Raw genomic sequence first — 20,686 nt, 5'->3', positions numbered from 1 at the left:
GAACTTTGAACATCTTAGTTATATATTTAGTGTTATGTTACTTGTTACATTTAGGTTTATTAATATTCTATTGCCATTGTGTCTTGTATCTATTATCACTATAAATAATCCCTTTATTCCATGTAGTGCTTTTTGCTTTGAATTTAATTTGTCTAACAGTAGTACTGTAATGAATGCCTTCTTTTAGTTTTCAGTTGCTCAGTATACGTTTGGTCATCACTATTTTTTTTTTAACATCTTTATTGAGGTATAATTGCTTTACATTGTTGTGTTAGTTGCTGCTGTATAACAAAGTGAATCAGCTATACATATACATATATCCCCATATCCCCTCCCTCTTGCATCTCCCTTCCACCCTGCCTAGATGTTTGAAGACTCCTGAAGTTAAATACTCTTTTTGACTGTGTCTCAAAGTAGATCTCTTTTTATTGACTTTGCCTGCTCCTCTGGGCACTCTACTGTGACCTTTCCTCCTGCTTCAGATTCTGAACTTGTGTGAGCCATCTCACTCAACACAGCCGCGGAGGCCGCCATTCTTATGACCGTCTCATCACAACATTCTACCCGATGGGGTTCTGCCCGTGGGAGCTCTCCTTCCCATCCTTCTCTGATGCCATCTCTTCAACTGAGTGTGGCCAGCCTTAACAATTCTGAATTCATGGATCCCACATAAAAATCCCAGTTTTCTCTAAGGAGACAGTCATCTTAATTTTGCTGTTGTAAAATTTGGCCATCATTTCTCTCTCTGACCGTTCATCACCTTTTTAGCAAGACTAGCATTTCTTCTTATATCCCTCAGGGGAGCCTTCAATCTCTGATCAGTCTTCAGAACGCCCTCCCTATGGCACCTTCTACAACACTGATGCTGGGATGCATTTGTGGTAGTGTTACAGAGATAAAAATAATAAAGAACAACGATGTAGTTGATCGTTGTTTGTCTGAGCCAGGGAATGAACAAAAAGATACAAATTCAGACAAAGGTTACTACCAAAGTCATGTTATTTCTATTTCATCTTATAAGAAATTCAGACACTCACCCTTAGATTTCGCTCTTCGAGTTACTTTTCTACCACTCTGAATTTGACCCAAAGGTTACAAAGCAGTGATATGGCTAGACTCCTGGTAGAAATGAGGCTCAAAGTTATTTGAAAAATTTCCACCCTGATCATCCTTTCAGGGGTATTTCATTTAATTACCTTTTGACTATGCTCTTCACAGAAGAGATATTAACCTCTTATATCCCAATTTCCTTCTCTGCAAAGTATGCAAATATCACTAAAGGGCATGGGTAAGCTTAATAAAAGAGAGGGTGGGAAGGAAGAAGAGGGGACCCAAGGGCTGACCCTAGTGAACAGCTCTGCTGCAGAAGTGGATGAGGAAGGGGAGCTCTGAGAGTGTCAGCACAGATGGTGATAAATGATTCAAAACAGCACATGGGCTCCCTGAAGCCAGATCCCTTCTATCATCTCTCAACAACTCACATTGATAAAAGGCAAATGAATGTTTGTTTCTAATTATTCTGGAATGTCAATTGTGGCAGAGAAAATTAGTTTAGCTTTAAAAGTCAATTACAAACACATGTACCACGCAAATGTCAAGAGGGACTGATCCTTGGAGAAATGCAGCGTCTCCGAAAAGCCAAGTGAATGAGTGAGCAAGCGAGAGCTGGAAGCACTCTCACTTGTCACAGCTAGCAGTGCAAATCCCAGCACCACAAACAGCAATCTTCTTCCTGACATGGGAGTCAGTCATTCCTGTCGATACTCCAAACATCATCCATCCTTTGGTTCAGTGCCAAGGTTTCTAAATAGCAAAAAATGCTCTTCTTTCCATGATGTGCATTTCCTCACCTCTGTGAGGCCACTCACCTCTCATTTCTGTCTTCAAGTTGTGCTGCTCTATGCCTCTACCTATGTCCTGGTGTCCCTCCGCATAGACAGGTACCATGCCATCATCTACCCCATGAAGTTCCTGCAAGGAGGTGAGCTGGCTCAAACAAGTACTATCCTTGGGTGAGGGTTTTCACTGATATTATCCTCTTAGTAATGGTCTTTTCCTCCCATTTTCTTCTCCTCTTCCACTTCCTCCCCAACTTCATGAGTCTGATTGTCCAAAAAGATGTAGAAAAGAAAGTTTGGGTGCCTGGGAAAATGCTGATGGCTTCTATGGATGGCCAAGAGCCACTAGGAAAGGTGCTTTGCTGGGCCTACTTTGTGACCATTTACCTTGACGCTGACGCTGCCAGGTTTTTGTTTTTTGTTTTTAAGAGCAGTGTCAACACGCATACCTATCCAAACTAATGAACACTCCCACTTCTACTTGCTTACTTTGCAGAAAAAAGCACCTTGCTCTCCTTACCCTAAAACCATGGAAATAATTGGAAAGATGTTTTAATTTATAATTATAATAGAAACAAGGAAAACCCTCTTTGATCCAGAGGTAGCAAAGAATCCCTGAAAGAAGGAAGCAGATGGGTCAGAGGGAAGGCTGAAACCACACAACCCACAATACACACAGATGATGATGCAGCAATATGGCAGAGGTCTTCCTAAATAGATCGTGTAAATGTCCAGAGCAAGAAGGACTCAAGGAAACTGGCAGGATGATTCCTGGAGTACAATGAGGACATTTCATCACAGCACATCTCCCTTCCCACTGCTCTTCCCCTTCCCAGGCGTGCAGGAGGGATGGAGGTCTCTGCTTCCAAGTAGTGGAGATATTGGATTTGGAGAAACAGAGTGGGGCCCTGGGAAGCAATGACAGCTTGGAGGGATGGTGGGTACCTAGTCACAGGACTAATTGTCCATTCCTCCGCCCACAGGCAGAGCCCACTTACCTCTTTGACCCCCAAAAGCAAATAAGAAGCCAACATACTACACTTTCCCAAGCAGGCTGTGAAAATAATAAAATGAAGAACCTAATAGGAAACCTTGCCTACAAAAATGAGGTGCAATCAGATATCACAAAAAATGTGACAAAAGCCAAACTGCGGAAAATAGATAATACGTTTAAAATACCATTCTGCAGAATTTACAACTAAGGAAGCAAAATTAATAGAGCAAGCAGAACTTTAGAATAAGTAGAATTAATGTCATCAGATACTACTCAATACATCAGGCAGTACTGACACAGATACTTTGAATGGCAACTTAATATCTAATAAAATATAAAATGTGCAGCCTTTTGACATAAAAATTCTACTTCTTGGTATCTTCTCTGGACAAATACTCACATGTGTGCATGCACACGCATGTGTTGTGTGTTGCAGCATTGCTTAGAATAGCAGGAATTCAATGCTAACCTTGGTGTCTCTCAATGGAGGAAAGGCTAGCATCCTATGTAGAAGTTTCAGTAGATTAGGTTCATTGATTGCATACTATGTGCTATTCGTGATTCTAAGTTCTTTACATATGTTAAATACTTTAATCCTCACAACAGCTCTGTGATGTCGATTCTATTATTATTTGCATCTTAATCTGGGCAATTACAATTCAAAGAGTTAAAGTAGTTTGCCCAAGGTCACACAGCTAGTAGGTGCAGAGGCAGGATTTGAACCCAGATGGTCTGGGTTCAGTTTAGGTGTCCTTGATTACTGTCTCTCAGTGAGGAGGTGGCAGAGCCATGGAGAGTAATATGCACTGACATGAAAATATCTACATCATATATTGAGTAATAAAAACAACATACATGCAGTATCATACTGTATGATAACATTATTGTAAAGAAAAACTCAAAACAATCCTAGGTATTGTGTACAGACAGAGAGAGAAGAGTGTGAGAGAATGCAAGAAAAAGTGAGGTCTCAGAATAATAAACAACTGCCTGCAAAAATGTACACCAACTAGTCCTCACGTCTGGGGATGGGAGCTGGACTCTCCATAGAGAACACAGGGACTTACATGCCTTTAGGGAAGTTTTATACCAGAAACATATCAGTGTGTCGTGTGCAATTGAAAGTAATTTTAAGATCGAATTTATACCTGTTTCTCAGGCTTTTTTAGGTTGTGTGAGTGTAGGAAGGTGTGCAATTCGCACCAAGCTTTCCAGACAGTGTCATGCTCTAGCATCTTCTCCGGCAGAGAAGGATGCAGGGGAGGGCACGAGGGTAAATGGGAGAGACATTTTATGACATATGTATGCAAAAGTGTGATACTCTTACTCAGCCAAACACTTATTTACGTCCTGCAGGCTCTGGGAAGGATTGCATTTGGTGTACAAAAAGACACCCACACCAGAGTATTTCAAGGCGAAAGAAATAGGAGTAAAGTGAACTTAAGTATAAGAAAACATGTGAGGGGTGTCCCAGGACACTTGCTGGAGGTCGAGGCTTTGGGCTCCACAGTCAAGAGGGAAACATGGTCAGTTACATGTCTCACCACCGTATTCATTAGATAAAAATTAATCAACTGTTTAGCTTATGGGAAATAGGACTGGTTCTGGGAGATACTGCGCAATATTATAAATCATGTCCTAAATTACAGGAAAGGCAGGAATGAATATTATAGTGTTCTTTAAAAGATGTAAAGCAATTTACTTCCTCACTATAAAATTAATAGACGCTTCATTTAGGGCACTTGGAAAATAATCATCTCCAATAGCTTCAGGGAAAGATGCAAGCTTGGAAACAGAAATTCGCCATTTTCCCTTCCTCTGCCCAATCCCAACTGAAGTCATAGAAGAAGCCTACAAATAGGAGGAGACCTGCAGCTGGGATGGGAGCCAAGGAAAGATGCCATCCAAAGACCAGAAACTTCAAGGAATTCCCAGCACACAGGGAGCAGATTAAATATTAACAAGGATGCCAAGCCCCCTAGGAAAGCTGCATGGCCTTTCAGGAAGCTGAAAAGATCCGCACGGTTATAGGATGTGGTAGTTGGTGGAACAGGGTGTAAGAAGGTCCAGAGAACCTTGGGCTAGAGTCATCTTGCTGCTCCAGCACGTTAGAATGTAAGGGCAGCTGTGAGGGGCAGGGTTGGGGGTTTATGTGACGGAGCTGAGAGAAGGCGGGAGAAAGAGATTCCCCACAGAGCAGCACAGAAAATGGAGCCAGTGGAAGCCAGGAGGAACTCTCCTGTGGCTGAGCAAGCACGTGGCAATGGTAACAAAACCAAGGGAAGGAGAGCAGAAATGGGGGGGCACATTTTTACTGACGTTTTATTGCCTTTTACTAAAGTGGTTATTTCCTTAGCCAGCAACTCCAGAGGAGTTGTCAGTTTTAAAGCTCTTTAGTAAAAATAACTGTGAGAATAATTAGAAAACCATCAACCCATAATGAAGAGAGATATATAGTGCCAGGTATGAAAATATAATATACAACTTTGATAATTATAACAATATGATACTGGAACCTATCTAAAGCATATAGAATACCAAATCAGTTAGAAAAGAATGAATTTGCCAGTGTATCGTGTTAGAATAGCTGTCTAGCCATTTAAAAAAAATAGATCACTACATGTCACAGTTAATTACAAAGTAAATTCCAATTGGATTGAAAAAGCAAAAATTTTAAACATAAGAGGGTATGGGTATGGGTAAAACGTTCATCATTTTGGTGAGGAAAATATCTTTCTAGGAAAGAAATCTTGCAGTTCTTTAGTAGTCAAAAAGATCATTTCTATATATCGTTCATTTACTTGTTGCTTTGTTTCTTAAAAATTTCTCAAGATTTTTTCATGTCCTTTGCCCACTTTTTCAATTGGTGTGATCTTATTTCTTTGCCAGAGTTCTTTATAAGAAGGATATTAGCCCTTTGCTTGTCGTATACAAATATTTCTTATTTGTCATTTTGCTTTTTTTTTTTTTTTTTTAGGTACGCGGGCCTCTCACTGTTGTTGCCTCTCCCGTTGCGGAGCACAGGCTCCGGATGTGCAGGCCCAGCGGCCATGGCTCACGGGCCCAGCCGCTCCGGGACATGTGGGATCTTCCCGGACCGGGGCACGAACCCGCGTCCCCTGCATCGTCAGGCGGACTCTCAACCACTGCGCCACCAGGGAAGCCCTCATTTTGCTTTTTAAGTATGTTTACAATGTTTACTATTTATAAATAATTTTAAAATTTTTATTTAGTAAAAACTATTTTTATTTCCCTTATTGTTTCTGCTAATTGAAGAACTGCAAGATTAAATATTTGGATAGGAAATCTTACCAACAAGATAACTAGACTAAGGAAAAATCCTCAGTGCTGGGCAACTATAAGGAAAAGGACACTTCTGTACACTTCCAGTGGGAGCCATAAATTGTAGACACTTTGGGGGAAACTTAGCTATATTTGCCCCAATCTTCAGTTTCTAAGAGTTCATCCTAAGGAAATAACCAGAGCAGTGCAAAGAGATGCATATGAATTATTTATAATACAAAATAATTGGAAACAATTTAAATACTCAATACTTTGAAAAATTGGAGTTTAGTCTAACCATGGAAAAATTTTATTTTGTCCGTGTTTTTTATTTTATTTTATTTATTTATTTATTTATTTATTGTGGTACGCGGGCCTCTTACCGTTGTGGCCTCTCCCGTTGCGGAGCACAGGCTCCGGACGCGCAGGCTCAGCGGCCATGGCTCACGGGCCCAGCCACTCCGCGGCATGTGGGATCTTCCCAGACCGGGGCACGAACACACGTCCCCTGCATCGGCAGGTGGACTCTCAACCACCGCGCCACCAGGGAAGCCCATCTACTTATTAATTTTTAAGTTCATTACTACATTGAAGTACTGTTTACCACGTAAGGTGACTGCAGGGGCTTTTAAACTACCTAATTACCACTGACATCAAGGGGCTGAGTTTTCAAACAGGAGCAGAAGAGCTCCCACTCCACTGGATCACTTGATCCATGTACGGTGACGACAGAAAGACCTAAAAAGACTGTATTATAATTCCACCCCAAGATTCCTGCTTGTTCAGTGTGCCAGTAATATCTGTTTTCTAAATCTTTCTAATAACTCTTTTCAGAGTGACAATTCAGCAAGAACAGAACCCCAGATATTATTCTCCCAAGTATTTGGGATTGAAGATTCTACTAGAGTCCCTAGTTTCTTCTAGAATTGTTCTCACTTCTTATAGCTCCTTGACCACACCCTACACACCTCTCTACGATACCACCAGACTCTACATTTCCCTCCCCACCCAGAAACATGCAACTGCTTTCCAATTTGAAAGTTGGAAGGTAGAGGGAGGTCTCCTGTCCCTGGATGAAGAAGGGCTGCCAGGACCAGTCAGCACAGACAGCACAGCTACAATGGGGATGAAGATGAAGACCTTCAACAACAGCTTAACAGAAAGCATCACATCAAAACAACTCTTTTCAAAAAGCACTCTCATGTATATTAATTGTCTCTCTCTAGCCCCATCATGACTTCATTAGGTGAGCAGAGTGTGTATTTTTTTTTAAAATCCCACTTTAGAGAAGAACTCAGGCTGAGACTGAGTGATTTGCCCAAGGTCAAAATATCACATCTGAAAGAGCCCAAATCTAGTGTGTAGGGTCATATCTACCAGACTTCGGGGCTTGGTTTGAATGAACCCTGCTCTCCAGAACCAAGCCTAGTGTTCTTTCTCTGCCTTACAATTCCTCCTTTGTTCCTTCAAATGAAAGAAGGCTACTTAACATTTGGCAAACAGCTTTCAAACACTGTCACAGTGCTTCACAGTGCTAGGTACAAGAGAAGGATGACAGACAGACCAAAGTCCCATCCCTGCCTTTGAGGATGGGCAAGGTACAAGAGACAAGCATTCGCACAGCAACCTATCAAATGTATGTGGTACAAACTGAGCCCCCCCGTAGTACTTTAGGAATGGGTGCATCAACATCTCAATCAAGCAGGTAAATCGGGGAAGCAAAAGAGGAGAAACTGGGGAACACTGACCTTATACCAGGCAGTGTTCTAGCTTCTGTGTAAGCATACTCTTTTTAATCCCTGCATCAGCCTTAGATGCTGGTCCTATTATCCCCTTTTTATGCATGAGGAAACTGAGGCTCTGAGAGTTCCAGAATCCCTCTTCCACCATGATATTTTTTCACACTAGATGCCAAGCGTGCTCCCAAAGGATGTTTCCAGATGCCCAAGCATCCCTCTCTTTTCTCTGAGCAGAAAAGCAGGCCAAGGTCCTCAGCGTGATTGCCTGGAGCTTCTCTTTCCTATTCTCCATTCCCACCCTTATCATATTTGGGAAAAGGAAACTCTCCAATGGTGAAGTGCAGTGCTGGGCCCTGTGACCCGACGACTCCTACCAGAGCCCATATATGACCATCGTGGCCTTCCTGGTGTACTTCATCCCCCTGACAATCATCAGGTAAGAGGCCAGCAGGCCAGACCCATACAGAGGCTTTCCCGGTTCACCAACTGCTGCTCTCCTCCCCTATAGGTCACTCATTGCTCCTAGTGTCCTTTGGGGAATGGGCTAGGTGACAAGATTTTATCTAAAGATGCTATGTGCTAAGCTCAACTCCTCCAAAGTGGGACAAAGAGGAGGGAACTAACATTTTCTGAGTATGTGCTGTGGGGCAGGCATTTTACCAGGTGGTTAACATTGATCTCATCAACCACACTACAACTCTGTGAAATAACTATTATCCCCATCTTATAAATGATAAAACTCAAACTCAGAGAGGTTAAGTAACTTACCCAACATTACGCAGGATTTAACCCCAGGTTTCTCTGATTCCATATCCTGTTCTTTCTCCTATATCATGCAACCTTTCAAATATAAGACATAGTACCAGTTTCAGAGATCTTATAATCGAAAAGACAGACAAACTTGAAACAAAACTGAGCAAAAAAATGCAATACACACAAAAATATGCTAGACAATGTACGCGATGAGGTCAAATAATGCGAGGGAACACTTCTTGGAAGCATCCTTTGAAGGAAGAAAGGCTTCAGATAGGAGAAGGGGACGGTGGAGAGAAAGCAGTTTCCCTGGTAACCGGGGGTCAGAGTGCGTATGGTGACAGGAAAGGACAGGCAGGCAGTGCCGATGGAAAGGAAGTTGGCAATAAGCTCTTTCTGGATGGGGTGAGACTCAATTGTGAAGGGCCTTAGGAACCAAGCCATAGTATGTTCCCTTTGTCCTGCAGCCAATGGTGGGCCAAAGATGGTCTTTCAACAAAGAAGACCACAACCACCTGGACAAGGCAGGGTCTCCCTTGGTCACATGGCAGGATCATCTCTGAAAGAGTGGCTCTGCATGGGTGGATGGGATCAGGAATTGCAGGGAGATACCTGGCATGTTGAGTACGTATATGGGTCTTGCTCATCCTGCACCTTCTGAGTGTCCCCAAGCCTGCCATCGAGTGTCACGTAAATCGTCCTGGGCAAAGGAAGATCAGCCTTTGGGTTTCAATAGTATAAATAATGCTGTGATAAAAATCTTTGTACTTAAAATTATTCATGAGTCTCTGATTATTTCCTCAGAACTCATGCTAATGGAATTGCCAGATCACAGATGATGCTCATTTTAAGACTTTTGATGCATATGCATAAACCGCCCTATTAAAAAATGTGTATTCCTGCCGACAGCAAACAAGAGCTCTCATTTTTCCTCCCCTGACCCAGAGGAAGGTGATGTCATTTCTTTATTAAGTCTTTGCTGACCACAGAGGTTTAAAAAAGTATCTCATTGTTTCAATATGCATTTCTTAGATTAAGTGGTTGCGTATTCTTCAAGTGTTTTCTGACATTATAGGAATCTCTTGTTCTTGCTCTTTGTTCGTCTTTAGTCCCTTAAGATGCTAAAGCTGGAAAAATGTTATCCACCACATAGTCCAGCCCCTAAACTTTTCACGAGTAGACTTAGGGCTAAAAGAAGCAAAATGACTTGCTCTCCATCAGCAGCAGAGGTTGAGCTGGACAGGAGCAGAGTGATTCCCACTGTTAGCCCCTCAGCCTTACTGAGATTGGATATTGTCCAGTCATCTCTGCTGAATCTACAAGTTAACATCTATATTGTATTTCAACTTACTGCTCTCCTCTCCACCAAGCTGAATCTGGGGGGAAGCCTGAAGGGAATATGAAGGTTATTTAGACAATCAATCAAAGGTAAGTAACAGCCACATTAAAAGAAGCCCATGGAAGAGGAAAGAGGCCAGTTGCAGCGGTAAGAAAGTATTTGGAAAGAAGTGACTCATGACGTCACAGGCAACTGACACATCGATTTCGGTGGCAGCAAATGTCCCAGCTTCTCTCCTGATTAATTTCCCATCAGCTCCTGAAATCAGTCAAAACCCCTGCTCAGCAGGGCGGATGCAGCCGTGAACCACAGGCTCCCAACGTGCTGTCTGGCCAAATCCCTCATGCGGGGCTTTCACTGTCTGAAATTTCCCCCATTAATTCGAGCTGCCTCTTCTTCTCCTCCAACTTGCCTACAGCCCAACTTGTGCATTTTTGTAGTGTCTTTGGAAAATGCAAAGTCTAATTTAATGATTAAAGGGGATGATTTCAAAATCACTCAGCCCTTGTCAGACAAAACAAAGGCCTCAGTAAACCCTGCTCCTTGCTCCTTGCTTCCAGCTGGGGTAGAACCATGAAAATTCAGAGTGACCTTGCTCTGTCTGTCCTTGAGCTTCCCTGAAGCATTTCCTACCTACTCAGTCATCATCTTCCCTCTTCCTCTTCCATGGTCAGGATTCTGTGGGAGAGAAAGCTTCTCTCTGGGGGATGCAGCATAGCAACTCCCCGCTTCTTGAACCAAGACCAGGCCCAGATGGAGTTTTGTGAAGAATTTGTTTGCCAGCTAGTTGAGGGATAAGTTGCTATAATTTCATCTCTCTCAGAGCTAAAGCTCAACTCTTTTTTTTTGTTGTTGTTTTTCTTAATCACACTTTGTTACCCTGAGCTTGATTCTGTTGCTAGTGACTCTTTCAGATAAGGTTAAATTCTTAATTCCAAGACTGAGTAGACAAAAGAAACAACACAGATAAGGTGTTCATGCTCTTTATTAACCATGCCTCATGCTTTATTGTCCCTCATGCGTGATACATTTATATACAGATATATATACATATATATGTATATTCTTTCCAAATTGATAGGCAAAAATACATATATACTATTGTTGTTTTAATTCGCATTTCATTCATCACAGATGAGGTTGAACACATTTTATATGTTCGTTATTATTTTTGTTTTTTAAGTAAATTACCTATTCGTATTCTTTTACCCGTTTTTCTCCATTTTATTTTATTTTCTCTATTCTCTGTCTTTAGAGATATTTTTTATATAAAAACTTTTCCTGTTTTTATGTGATTAGGATATTTCCCTAGTTTGTCCCTAGTTTGCCTTTTTATTTTGAATGTGATTTTATTTTGCTTTCAGTTAATAAGACTGACATAATTGAGAGAAATCATGAATACCTAAATTAGAAAGTCAAATGACTCGATTTTAAAAAAGAGTCATAGGAAAGCACTTTGCAAAACTTTATATAAATGCATGTGAAAATATGAATGAAATGTATATGGCTTTTCTGTAATATATAAGCATTTTATATTTTAGTATATTCACATCGACACACAATTTTCTTTACATTTTTTTCATTTCTTTTCTTTCTTAGGAAATTGTCCCTTTCACAAACTTATCTATACTTTAACTTTTTAATGATTTATAATTTTAATTATTTGAAAATAATTTCAGTGTTGAGAGCATGTTAAAAATATCACCTTAAAATATTTGATTTTGATGTTTAATTTGATTTTTATGTAATATGAATTAGAGCTCTAAGTTAAATTTTTTTTTTTTTTTTTTTAGTGCTGGGTCATTTGTTCCAATATCACTTACTGAATGATTTATCTTTTCTCTACGGTATGAAATGGTAATTTTATCATATGCATATTTATATTATAAACGCTCTTATTGTTTCTGAGCTTTCTATTCCCTTCACTTTATTCTGTTTTTATTTTCTCTATTCTCTATCTTTAGAGAATTCTTTATGCAATAACCTTTTTCTTTTTTAATATATTGCAAAAATTTCGCTAGTTTGTCGTTTGTTTCTTCACTTTGAATATGGTTTCATTTTGTTTCCAGTTTGTAGTGATTGACATAATTAAGAAAAGGAGAAAACACACAAATAACTAAATTAGTGGTTTTTCTGCCCCTAACACCACAATGTTTTCATTACTGTAGCTTTATATACATTTAATATCTGCTAAGACAGATCGCTGGTCCTTTTCAGATTCCGTGGCTATTCCTGGAGAAGCTGCTCACACACTCTCCTTGCACCCACTACTGCAGCCAGAACAAGCTATCTCTTGTTTCCGGGACACCCCACACTCCTCTCACCCCTGGGCTTTTGTGCACATCATTCCTTATGCCTGAGCACTCCTCCAGTCTCACCCTGCCTTGCTTCTGGCAAAATGATTCACATTCTTTCTGTCTCATTTCAAATACCAAACCCCACACGGAGCTGCCCCTGCCAATCCTAGGCCGCATCCCACCTCAGCTTGTCCATGTTGCCATTAAGGCTTCACGGGAGAGTCATTGCCTGCTAGCGTGGCTACATTTCTTGAGTACATGGACTCTTGTCTCTTAATCTCTAGACTTCAAACCCAACACATAACGTACACTTCATAAATGTTTGATTAAATAAACAATGCAGACCTGACTGAAGAACTTCATCAATCAGACAGAAGTGTCATGTCACTCCATCTCTCTCTCTCACTCTCTCACACACACAGACACACACACACCTAGTATGTAAATTTCTGGTTATTTAGTGCCTAGATCAGTTTCTGGCATATGGTAGATACTCCATAAATATATGTGAAAGGAAAGAAGGAAGGAAGAAAGGCAGAGAGGGAGGGAAAGAGAGGAAGGAAGGAGTTGTATTGTCAGTGGCAAACTGTCATGAGAGCTGTGTATGGATAAAGATTTAGCTGTTCTGTCATTAATTAAATCAGGCTGCCAAGACTTGAAACCACAGTGACTGACAATAAAGGCAATACACTGTTTTTCCGGGTCAACACAACTCCTGTTGTTTCAAAATTTACTTGACACAACTGTCTAACTGTTGCTGGGAAAGGTTTTTAGCCCTGGTGTAATTGCTTTACTTTAGCTATGGTTATTTTCTTGCTACCTAATTGATTTCTCATTCTCCTATCATTTTTACTCTGTGAGACAAAGGCAGAGGCTTAAAAGATCCAGAGCCGACAATTGCAAAGGAATAAGAGGAAGAAAGCACGCTTGTCATGGAACACTGATTTATGTTACACGAAAAAAAAACCCATCTTATTTTGCTTGGGGAAAGGGGAACAGACCGTGGGAAAGCCCCAAGCTGAGGTCAGTACAGTTCTATGGACTACAAGGCCATGGTGGGTAAAAGGGCCCAAGATCCTAGCCAGCACTGTCCATGACATGAAGTCCAAGGCCAAGGTCGGATGACCCATCGCATCAGTCAAGGAAGTGACATCCTATATATTTTTACCTGAGGGGTGATAAGAGTTAGGTCTTTTGAAAAAGCCAGTATCACTAGCCTGCCAGGTTATGGTAGATGCTTGTGTTTGAATTTCCCATATCCATTCCACTCTAAGCCACTCATGGCAACCCCTCCCCTCGGCATGTGAATGGTTCAGGAACGGCCACGTCATCCAATTCTAGCCAATGAAATGTGAGCTCTCTGAAGAGCTTTTGGAAAGATTTCCCCATTCGAAGCAACAAAAGAGTATGAAATGAAAAATAAAAATCTTCCTTCCACTTCTGCCCTGTCCCCCTCCTCAGAAGTAGCACTGTTAAGAATTTCTTATATACCAGCGGTTCCCAACCTTTTTGGCACCAGGCACCAGTTCTGTGGAAGGCAATTTTTCCACGGGCGGGGGTGGGGGGGATGGGGGAATGGGAAGGGAGGGGCTGGTTTGGGTGGAATTGCGAGCGATGGGGAGCGGCAGATGAAGCTTCACTCCCTCACCTGCCGCTCACCTCCTACCGTGTGGCCTGGCTCCTAACAGGCCATGCACCACTACCGGTCCACGGCCCGGTGGTTGGGGACCCCTGCTATATACCCTTCCAGGGCTGTTCAATTCATATACCAGCATATACACATGCATAGAAACAAATTATACACGCTGAACAATGTCTGATCTTTAAAAAAACATGTTAATCAATCATTTTACTTTCCTGTTTAGAGCCATTCAGTGGATTTCCATTGTTTCAGGATAAAGTGCAAGACCTCTAACCCTGCACTAAAGGCCACGTGTGACTTGGTTCTTGCCTCACTCTCCATCCTTATCTTAAGGCACACAAGCTGCCTTACTCACCATGCTTCAGCCACGCTGGCCTTCCCTAAGTTCTTCAAATGCACATGATCCCTCCTGTTTCAGCAACTTCGCACATGCTGTTCCCTCCGCCTGAGTGATCATCCTCTTTTGCATTTAAAAAATCAATTTTATCCTTCAGATCTTAGCTGAAATTTCACCTCCTCTGGGAAGGCTTCCATGACCCCCAGAACAAGCCTTCTATTATATACTCTTGTATCTCCCTATATTTTATCTTCATAGCATTAGTATTAGTGAAATTAACTAATAAAGGGGAGAGACGCTTTTGGTCAGGGAGCATCCTTAAGCCCCTGCTAGAAGAAGAGTAAAAAGGACCGTGCTAAGTGAAGCATCAGCTCCCCCTACACCCCCTCCCTATGCTTGGCCTCTGATGAGAACTTCAGAGCACAACTGGACATCATCCTCAGGCCCCAAAATGAGGCAAAGATGCAGGCAGAGATGGAGCCTATGGCTCCAAGACTGTGATGGGCCTTCAAGTCCCCAGGCCTGTGCTGAGCCCTGCAGCGTTTGTGAAAGGGACACTTTTGGTCTGAGTGGAACGCTCTCCACGTGTCTTGAGGACAGAGATAATTTTTGTTCTGTTTCCTGACACTCCTCATATACAATCCAGAAGCAAGACTCAGGAACTGGCCTCAGGCATCCTCTTAAGTACTTAATGCCACTTGAAAGGTCTTCCTCTGGCTTAGACTCCCGCACTCTCCCACCGCCAGGAGCTGCCTTCATGAAGGTAATGAAGGAAAACGGGTCTGTGTCTGGACTGTCTTCCATAAAATCAAGAAATAAACCAGCCAGTTGCAGGGAAGAGGTATTTTACTCAATCTTAGTGACCCTTAGGTTTTCAGATTTCTAAGAAACTTGAAGAAAAGCTACAACGGCTGAGGGAGTGGAGATAAAGAAAAGACATGGAAGAAGTTGACCCAAAAGAATGGAGGTGCTATTCCTCAGCTCTGTTTCTGAGAATGGGCTATTTCTAGGTCTGCTTGACCTTTAAGATACAACTGCCATAGACAAAATTCAGCATGCCTAGTGTTACACCAGCATGGAAGCCCCAAGGAAGGGGGAGCTAACTGTCACTGAGGAACAGAGGCAGCTCAGAAAGGTTTCACAGCAAAGTGATATATAGAGAATGGGCTAAAAAAAAAAAATAAATGTATTTTCAGGAAGAAAGGAAAGCAGACACAGAGAAATGGAAGACCTTGGATCTCACATTCACCCAAAGTCAACCACATACTAAGCATGGAATCGGGGTTAGTTTAGTTGGTTTCTCCTGTTGCCCACATGGAAAAAATGTGTTGAGAGACAGTGGGGAGGGAGGGAGGCAGGATGATAATCATAGAGATGAAGAAAGCAGAGACAGATTGTGGGAGACTTTGGGTGCCCTGCTTGAGAGACTGGATACCATCTTATAGGAAAGTGGAGGCACTGGAGGGTTTTTAAGCCAGGGAATGATGCTCTGTCCCAGAGCTCCAGTTCTGATGGCGGGAGGTGTGGGCATTCAAGATGCTAGCAGAGTGGAGGTGTTTAGAAGACTATGGCAAATAATCAGGCAAGAGATTATAAGGGGTGCTTGCTTTGTCAGCATGTATACTAAAATTAGAATGATACAGAGAAGATTGGTATGGCCCCTGCATGAGGATGACACATTAATTTGTGAAGTAATGCACACTTCTGTGTTTAATGGGTACAGAGTTTCAGTTGCGGAAGATGAGAAAGTTCTGGGGATGGATGATGGTGATAGCTGCAGAGCAATGTCAGTGTGCTTAATGCCACCGAACTATACACTTAAAAATGGATTAAATGGTAAATTTTATGTTATGTTTATTTTACCACAATAAAAATATCATCAAAATATCAATATTAAACAAAAAGAGATCATAAGGGTCCAAAGTGATAGTGAAGAGCAGGAACGGAGAGGAAGGTACAGGTGATGGAGACATTTTGAAGGACAGTCCATAGAATTTGTTGATTAATTAGGTGAAAGAAATCAGCAAGAAGAAGGAAATGAATGTATGCAGAGTGCTCTCTGACGCATGACTGTTACACCCTGAGAAGTGGCTGGATTTGGGGAATAAGCTAAAGAGGCATCTTACTTATTAGTTTTCCTGGCTAACAGTAAAGCTGGTACTGGCTTTCCACCTGCCTGACTGATCCTAAGGAGACGAGGTGGGGGTGACTAAAGCCCAAACCCCTAACACATAAAATCTTTCTTAATTTTCCATTGTACATATGGCTGATGGTCAATAAGTATTTGAATTATTGATCAGTTAAGCCCTGGGGTTGCAATTGTAGTACACAATTAATGCTTGATGGTGGTTGTAACCTTTCCTTGTATTTCATTTACCTGGGAAAAAGTTTCCCTGCTCTAACAAATATTCAACTTAGGGTAAAGAGTAGACTCATTAGCAGTTTTCTTTCTCATTTTTTCTTTAATGTAGACAAACAATTTCCAGGAAAGTCCCTGGGCAGGTATATGAGAAGGAGTGAGGATGCTCCAAAAAGGCCCCGAGCTTTCCTGGAACACTCAGAGGGGTTCTCTGAGCAGGGGAAAATCAATAAGGAGGGTTTTACCACAGCCATTAATTGAAGTATATTCTAAAGATCATTAAAAGCAATTAGTGCCTTGTCAGCTACTGCAAACTAGAACTCTGATTTTTTTTCAACCAAGTGATTCTCAAGAGGGAAGTTGGTGCAGTTTTAAAATGAAGAAGTGCTTTGTCTCAAAGTTTTTAGTCAAGGTTCTTAATAAATTAGAAATGTCAAATAACTAATTAAAGGCATGCATGTTTATATTTATCAAAGGGAACAAAGGATACAAAATTTGCTAATGCTTTTGAGTCATTAACACTTTTTTCCCTTTTAGGTACAGATTATATCATGTAAAAGTAGGTGTGATATTATGTGAAAATTGGGGAAGAAAGAGAGGAAAGAAAATGGCATTTATTGAGTCTCTGCTACTTTTCAAGCCCGTGCATAGCACTTTAAATGCTGTCACATTTGATCCCTATAAACCTCTTAAGAGGTTTGTATTACTACCTCGATTTGACAGTCTCAACTGAGGCCCAGTGTCTTAGTGGGTTCGGGCTGCTATAACAAAATATCACAGAGTAGGTGACTTCTAAACAGCACAACTGTATTTCTCACAGTTCTGGAGGCTGGAAGTCTGAGATCAGTACAGTACATCTGAGATCAGTACAGATCAGATCTGCCAGTACATTTGGGTGAGGGCTGTCCTCCAGGTTGCAGACTTCTCCTTGTAGCCTCACATGGCAGAAGGGTCAAGCAAGTTCTGTGGGGTCTCCTCTTATAAAGGCACTAATCCCATTCATGAGGACTTCACCCTCCTTATGATCTAAGCACCTCCCAAAGGCCTCACCTCCTTATACCATCACATTGGGGATTAGGATTTCAACATGTAAATTGGGAGAGGAGAGGGACACAAACATTCCTCCTATTTCGCTCAGTGTATTAGCTATGTATTGTTGGGTAACATATTATCATGAACCTGGTGACTTAAAACATATACTTATTATCTCACAGTTTCTGTGGGTCAGGAGTCTGGACAGTTAAGTGGGTCCTCTGCTTAGGCAAGGCAGCCATCAAGGTGTCTGCCAAGGCTGGGGTGTCATCAGAGGCTCAACTGAGGAAGGATCTTCCTCCAAGCTCCCCTGGGCTCCTGGCGGAATTGATTTCCTGGGGCTGTAGGACTCACAGCAACTTGCTTTTTCAAAGCTAGGAATACAGAGAGACACTAGCAAGACAGGTGCTACACAATTATGTAATCACAGACATCCCATCACTTTCACCCCAATGCATTGATTAGAAGCAAGTCACAGGTCCAGCCACACTCAAGGGGAGAGGATGACACAGTGATGTGAACACTAGAGGCGGGAATCATGGAGGCACATGAAAGCCTGTCTAAAATCAAGGTCATATAACCAGCAAGTAGTAGATCTGGTTACAAATCTAAATCTTTCTGACCCCAAACCCTGTGTTTTGATTCCAATCTAAGCTATACCTCTGACCACATGAGTTATCTTGGAGAAATCAGTTAAATTCACCAGGTCCAAGCCTCCTGGCTTAAAAAAAAAGAAGGAGCTGCCATCTACTGTGATTCTACAGAGGTGGGCAGACCGTGGTTGAGAGACCCCTGACTCCACACCTCACACTCAGGAAACTCGGAGTGGTCTTCACAGTATGGACCCACCAGACATTTTATAGTATCTTTGGTCCTTTCCGCAGTGTCATCTATGCCATTGTGATCAGAATGATTTGGGTCAAAAGCAAAGCCCATGAGACAGCGATTTCCAGCTGCTCAGGTAAGTCTCTCATCTGCATTACCCAACTCTTAGCTAATTTTGCTTCTGTACAGGTTTTCCTCTAGCAAATGTGAGCTTGGGTTTTATAACAAGCCTGCTCTGTTATATCAGGGCCCAGCTGGCAGGTCAGACCCCCAAAGGCTGTCCCGGGCAGGCTCTGCTTTCTCCACGTGGCTTCCCTAAAAACTGAGGAAGGAGGACTTTGGGCCTGGCCAAGTTGTGCCAGCAGAGTCCTTCGGAGCAGCCTTTGAGCCAGGATCTGAGGGTCACCCTAGTCTGGCAGGTCTGGCAGAGAGGCCTCCTGGAGGACTCTGGGATGAAAAGAGAGGACAGTGCAGGGAGGAAGCCGCACATTCAGCAAAACATGAGGACAAACATTTCTACTTGGCTTACATTCTACAAGAAAACTGCTGTCTATCCACAGAACAGTCCTGGACCCTAGGACAGTCAAGGCATGGTTCATGCCTTCCCCACTGTCCCAGCACACCACCGCACAGCAGAATGAGCCCGAGGCTGCCAGCTACAACCCTTCCCCAAATCCCGCTTCAGCAAACCTTAATGCTGAGCACCGCCTACACAATAGGTGCTGAGACTTGGAACGCCATCCTGCTTCCCAGGCAGACATTGCTGGGCCTCTGAGGACAACCTGGAGAGAACACAGCAAACCAACATGCCCGAAAGAAAAGAGAAAGTGTTCCTGGGTGTCTAGTTACTTTAATGCGACTAGTTCTGAAGGAGGGGACCAGCTCTGCTCCCATGGAGCTTCCACACCTCCTCCCATTCCATGTACACACACAAACGCACACACTGAAACACCCAGTCTCACATACACACACACACACTTACACGCCCATATGCACACACATATACATACTCACCCACATAGGCTCACACAAGGGCAGCAAGGTATAACACCGATCCCTGGAGTAAGAAGTGCTCGTTTCTGTTCCAGATGTGCCACTAAGAGCTGTGCTACCTTGCAAAGTCATTTAACCTCTCTGGACTCCAAGGGGTTAAAATGAGGGGACAGATTAGATTCTCTCTAAGTCTTCCTCTTTTCAGACTTTCAGCTGTTACCTTTACTGGACCAAAACAGAGCTCGTTTTCCTCCACATCGAAGCTACTTCTTTTAGTGTTACTGAGAGAAAGTTAAGAGGTTCATTATTGAGCACTAATAATCTGTATCCCTTTCCCTAGGAGAATTAGTAGAGATGTATAAGTCTTGGTGTCTTCAGCTGAATTCAGTTCAATTCTGCTGTGTTCCAACACGTGTCAGGAGTGGTCCAAAGGACCATGAATGCCAAGGAGTAAATAGCATGGATCTTGACTATAGGAAGCCTACAGTCTTGTGCACTGGGTCTCAGCCCTAGCTGCACAAGAGTGTTTCCCAGGGAGCTTTTCAAATGCACCAGTACCCAGAAACTGCTGCCTGAGAGATTCTGATTTACTTCATCTGGGGTGGGGTCTGGGCATCATTACTTTGGAAAAGCTCTTTGGATGATCTTAATGTGGATCCATGTTTGACAGCCTCTGGTCTAATAGGAGACACTGTCACAGGCAGCTGACTTCCACTCTGAGTGACGAGTATAACCCAGAGGTGTTCACAGGCTGCTGGGAAATTTTCCACCCATGAAGAATCTATCATTTGCTTGTGGCTCAGCACAGATCTTTGTGCCTCCCTCATGCTGGTCTAGTCTTTGCACTCTGGTTCTTCTAGAAGAACAAGAGTAATCAGAGGGGATAAACACAAATGCATTCACTTTATTCTCTGTGGGTGGCTGGCGATGGTCAAAGATCAGAATATTTGTCTGAAAAAAAAAGATGGATGAAGGCATCCTTCCTATATCAGATATCAAAGAAATACACCAAATAGTTGTTGAACAATCATAGAATTACATGAAAGGGGGAATAGAACAGGACAGAAACTCTAAAGGAAACCTAAGGTATTTAGGGTATGATGAAGTAGTTCAGACTGATAGGAAAATAGAGATTGTTTGAAAATTAGTGTTGTTGAGAAAACTAACCAACTATTTGGAAATAGATGGATAGGTAAATAAATAAAAAAAAATACACATGATTGCTACCTTATATGCTATAAGGAAATAAACTTCTG

The 20,686-nt window shown here is 42.2% G+C and overlaps 1 long non-coding RNA gene, 1 other non-coding gene and 1 pseudogene across 2 annotated transcripts in view; 2 read left to right on the top strand and 1 right to left on the bottom strand.

The window, feature by feature from the left end:
* LOC113618238 (uncharacterized) overlaps positions 1-20,686 on the bottom strand; it is a 154,691-nt gene that overhangs the window by 64,829 nt on the left and 69,176 nt on the right. Inside the window, exons 6-7 of the long non-coding RNA XR_003431938.1 lie at positions 9,219-9,306; positions 8,622-8,693 (exon numbers count right to left, since the gene is read on the bottom strand). This is a non-coding gene — a long non-coding RNA (uncharacterized LOC113618238). The remainder of the gene's footprint in view (positions 1-8,621; positions 8,694-9,218; positions 9,307-20,686) is intronic.
* Positions 361-20,179, top strand: LOC113618236 (neuropeptide S receptor-like; annotated as a pseudogene).
* On the top strand, positions 15,821-15,927 carry LOC113618634 (U6 spliceosomal RNA). The gene has a single exon (XR_003432068.1). It is a non-coding gene; the product is annotated as a U6 spliceosomal RNA (small nuclear RNA).

This window comes from Aethalodelphis obliquidens, unplaced genomic scaffold (genome assembly GCF_003676395.1).
Source record: "Aethalodelphis obliquidens isolate GAN/ISIS:26980383/991018 unplaced genomic scaffold, ASM367639v1 scaffold5, whole genome shotgun sequence".
NCBI classification, from domain to species: Eukaryota; Metazoa; Chordata; class Mammalia; order Artiodactyla; family Delphinidae; genus Aethalodelphis; species Aethalodelphis obliquidens.
This window is presented reverse-complemented; position numbering and strand designations above follow the sequence as displayed.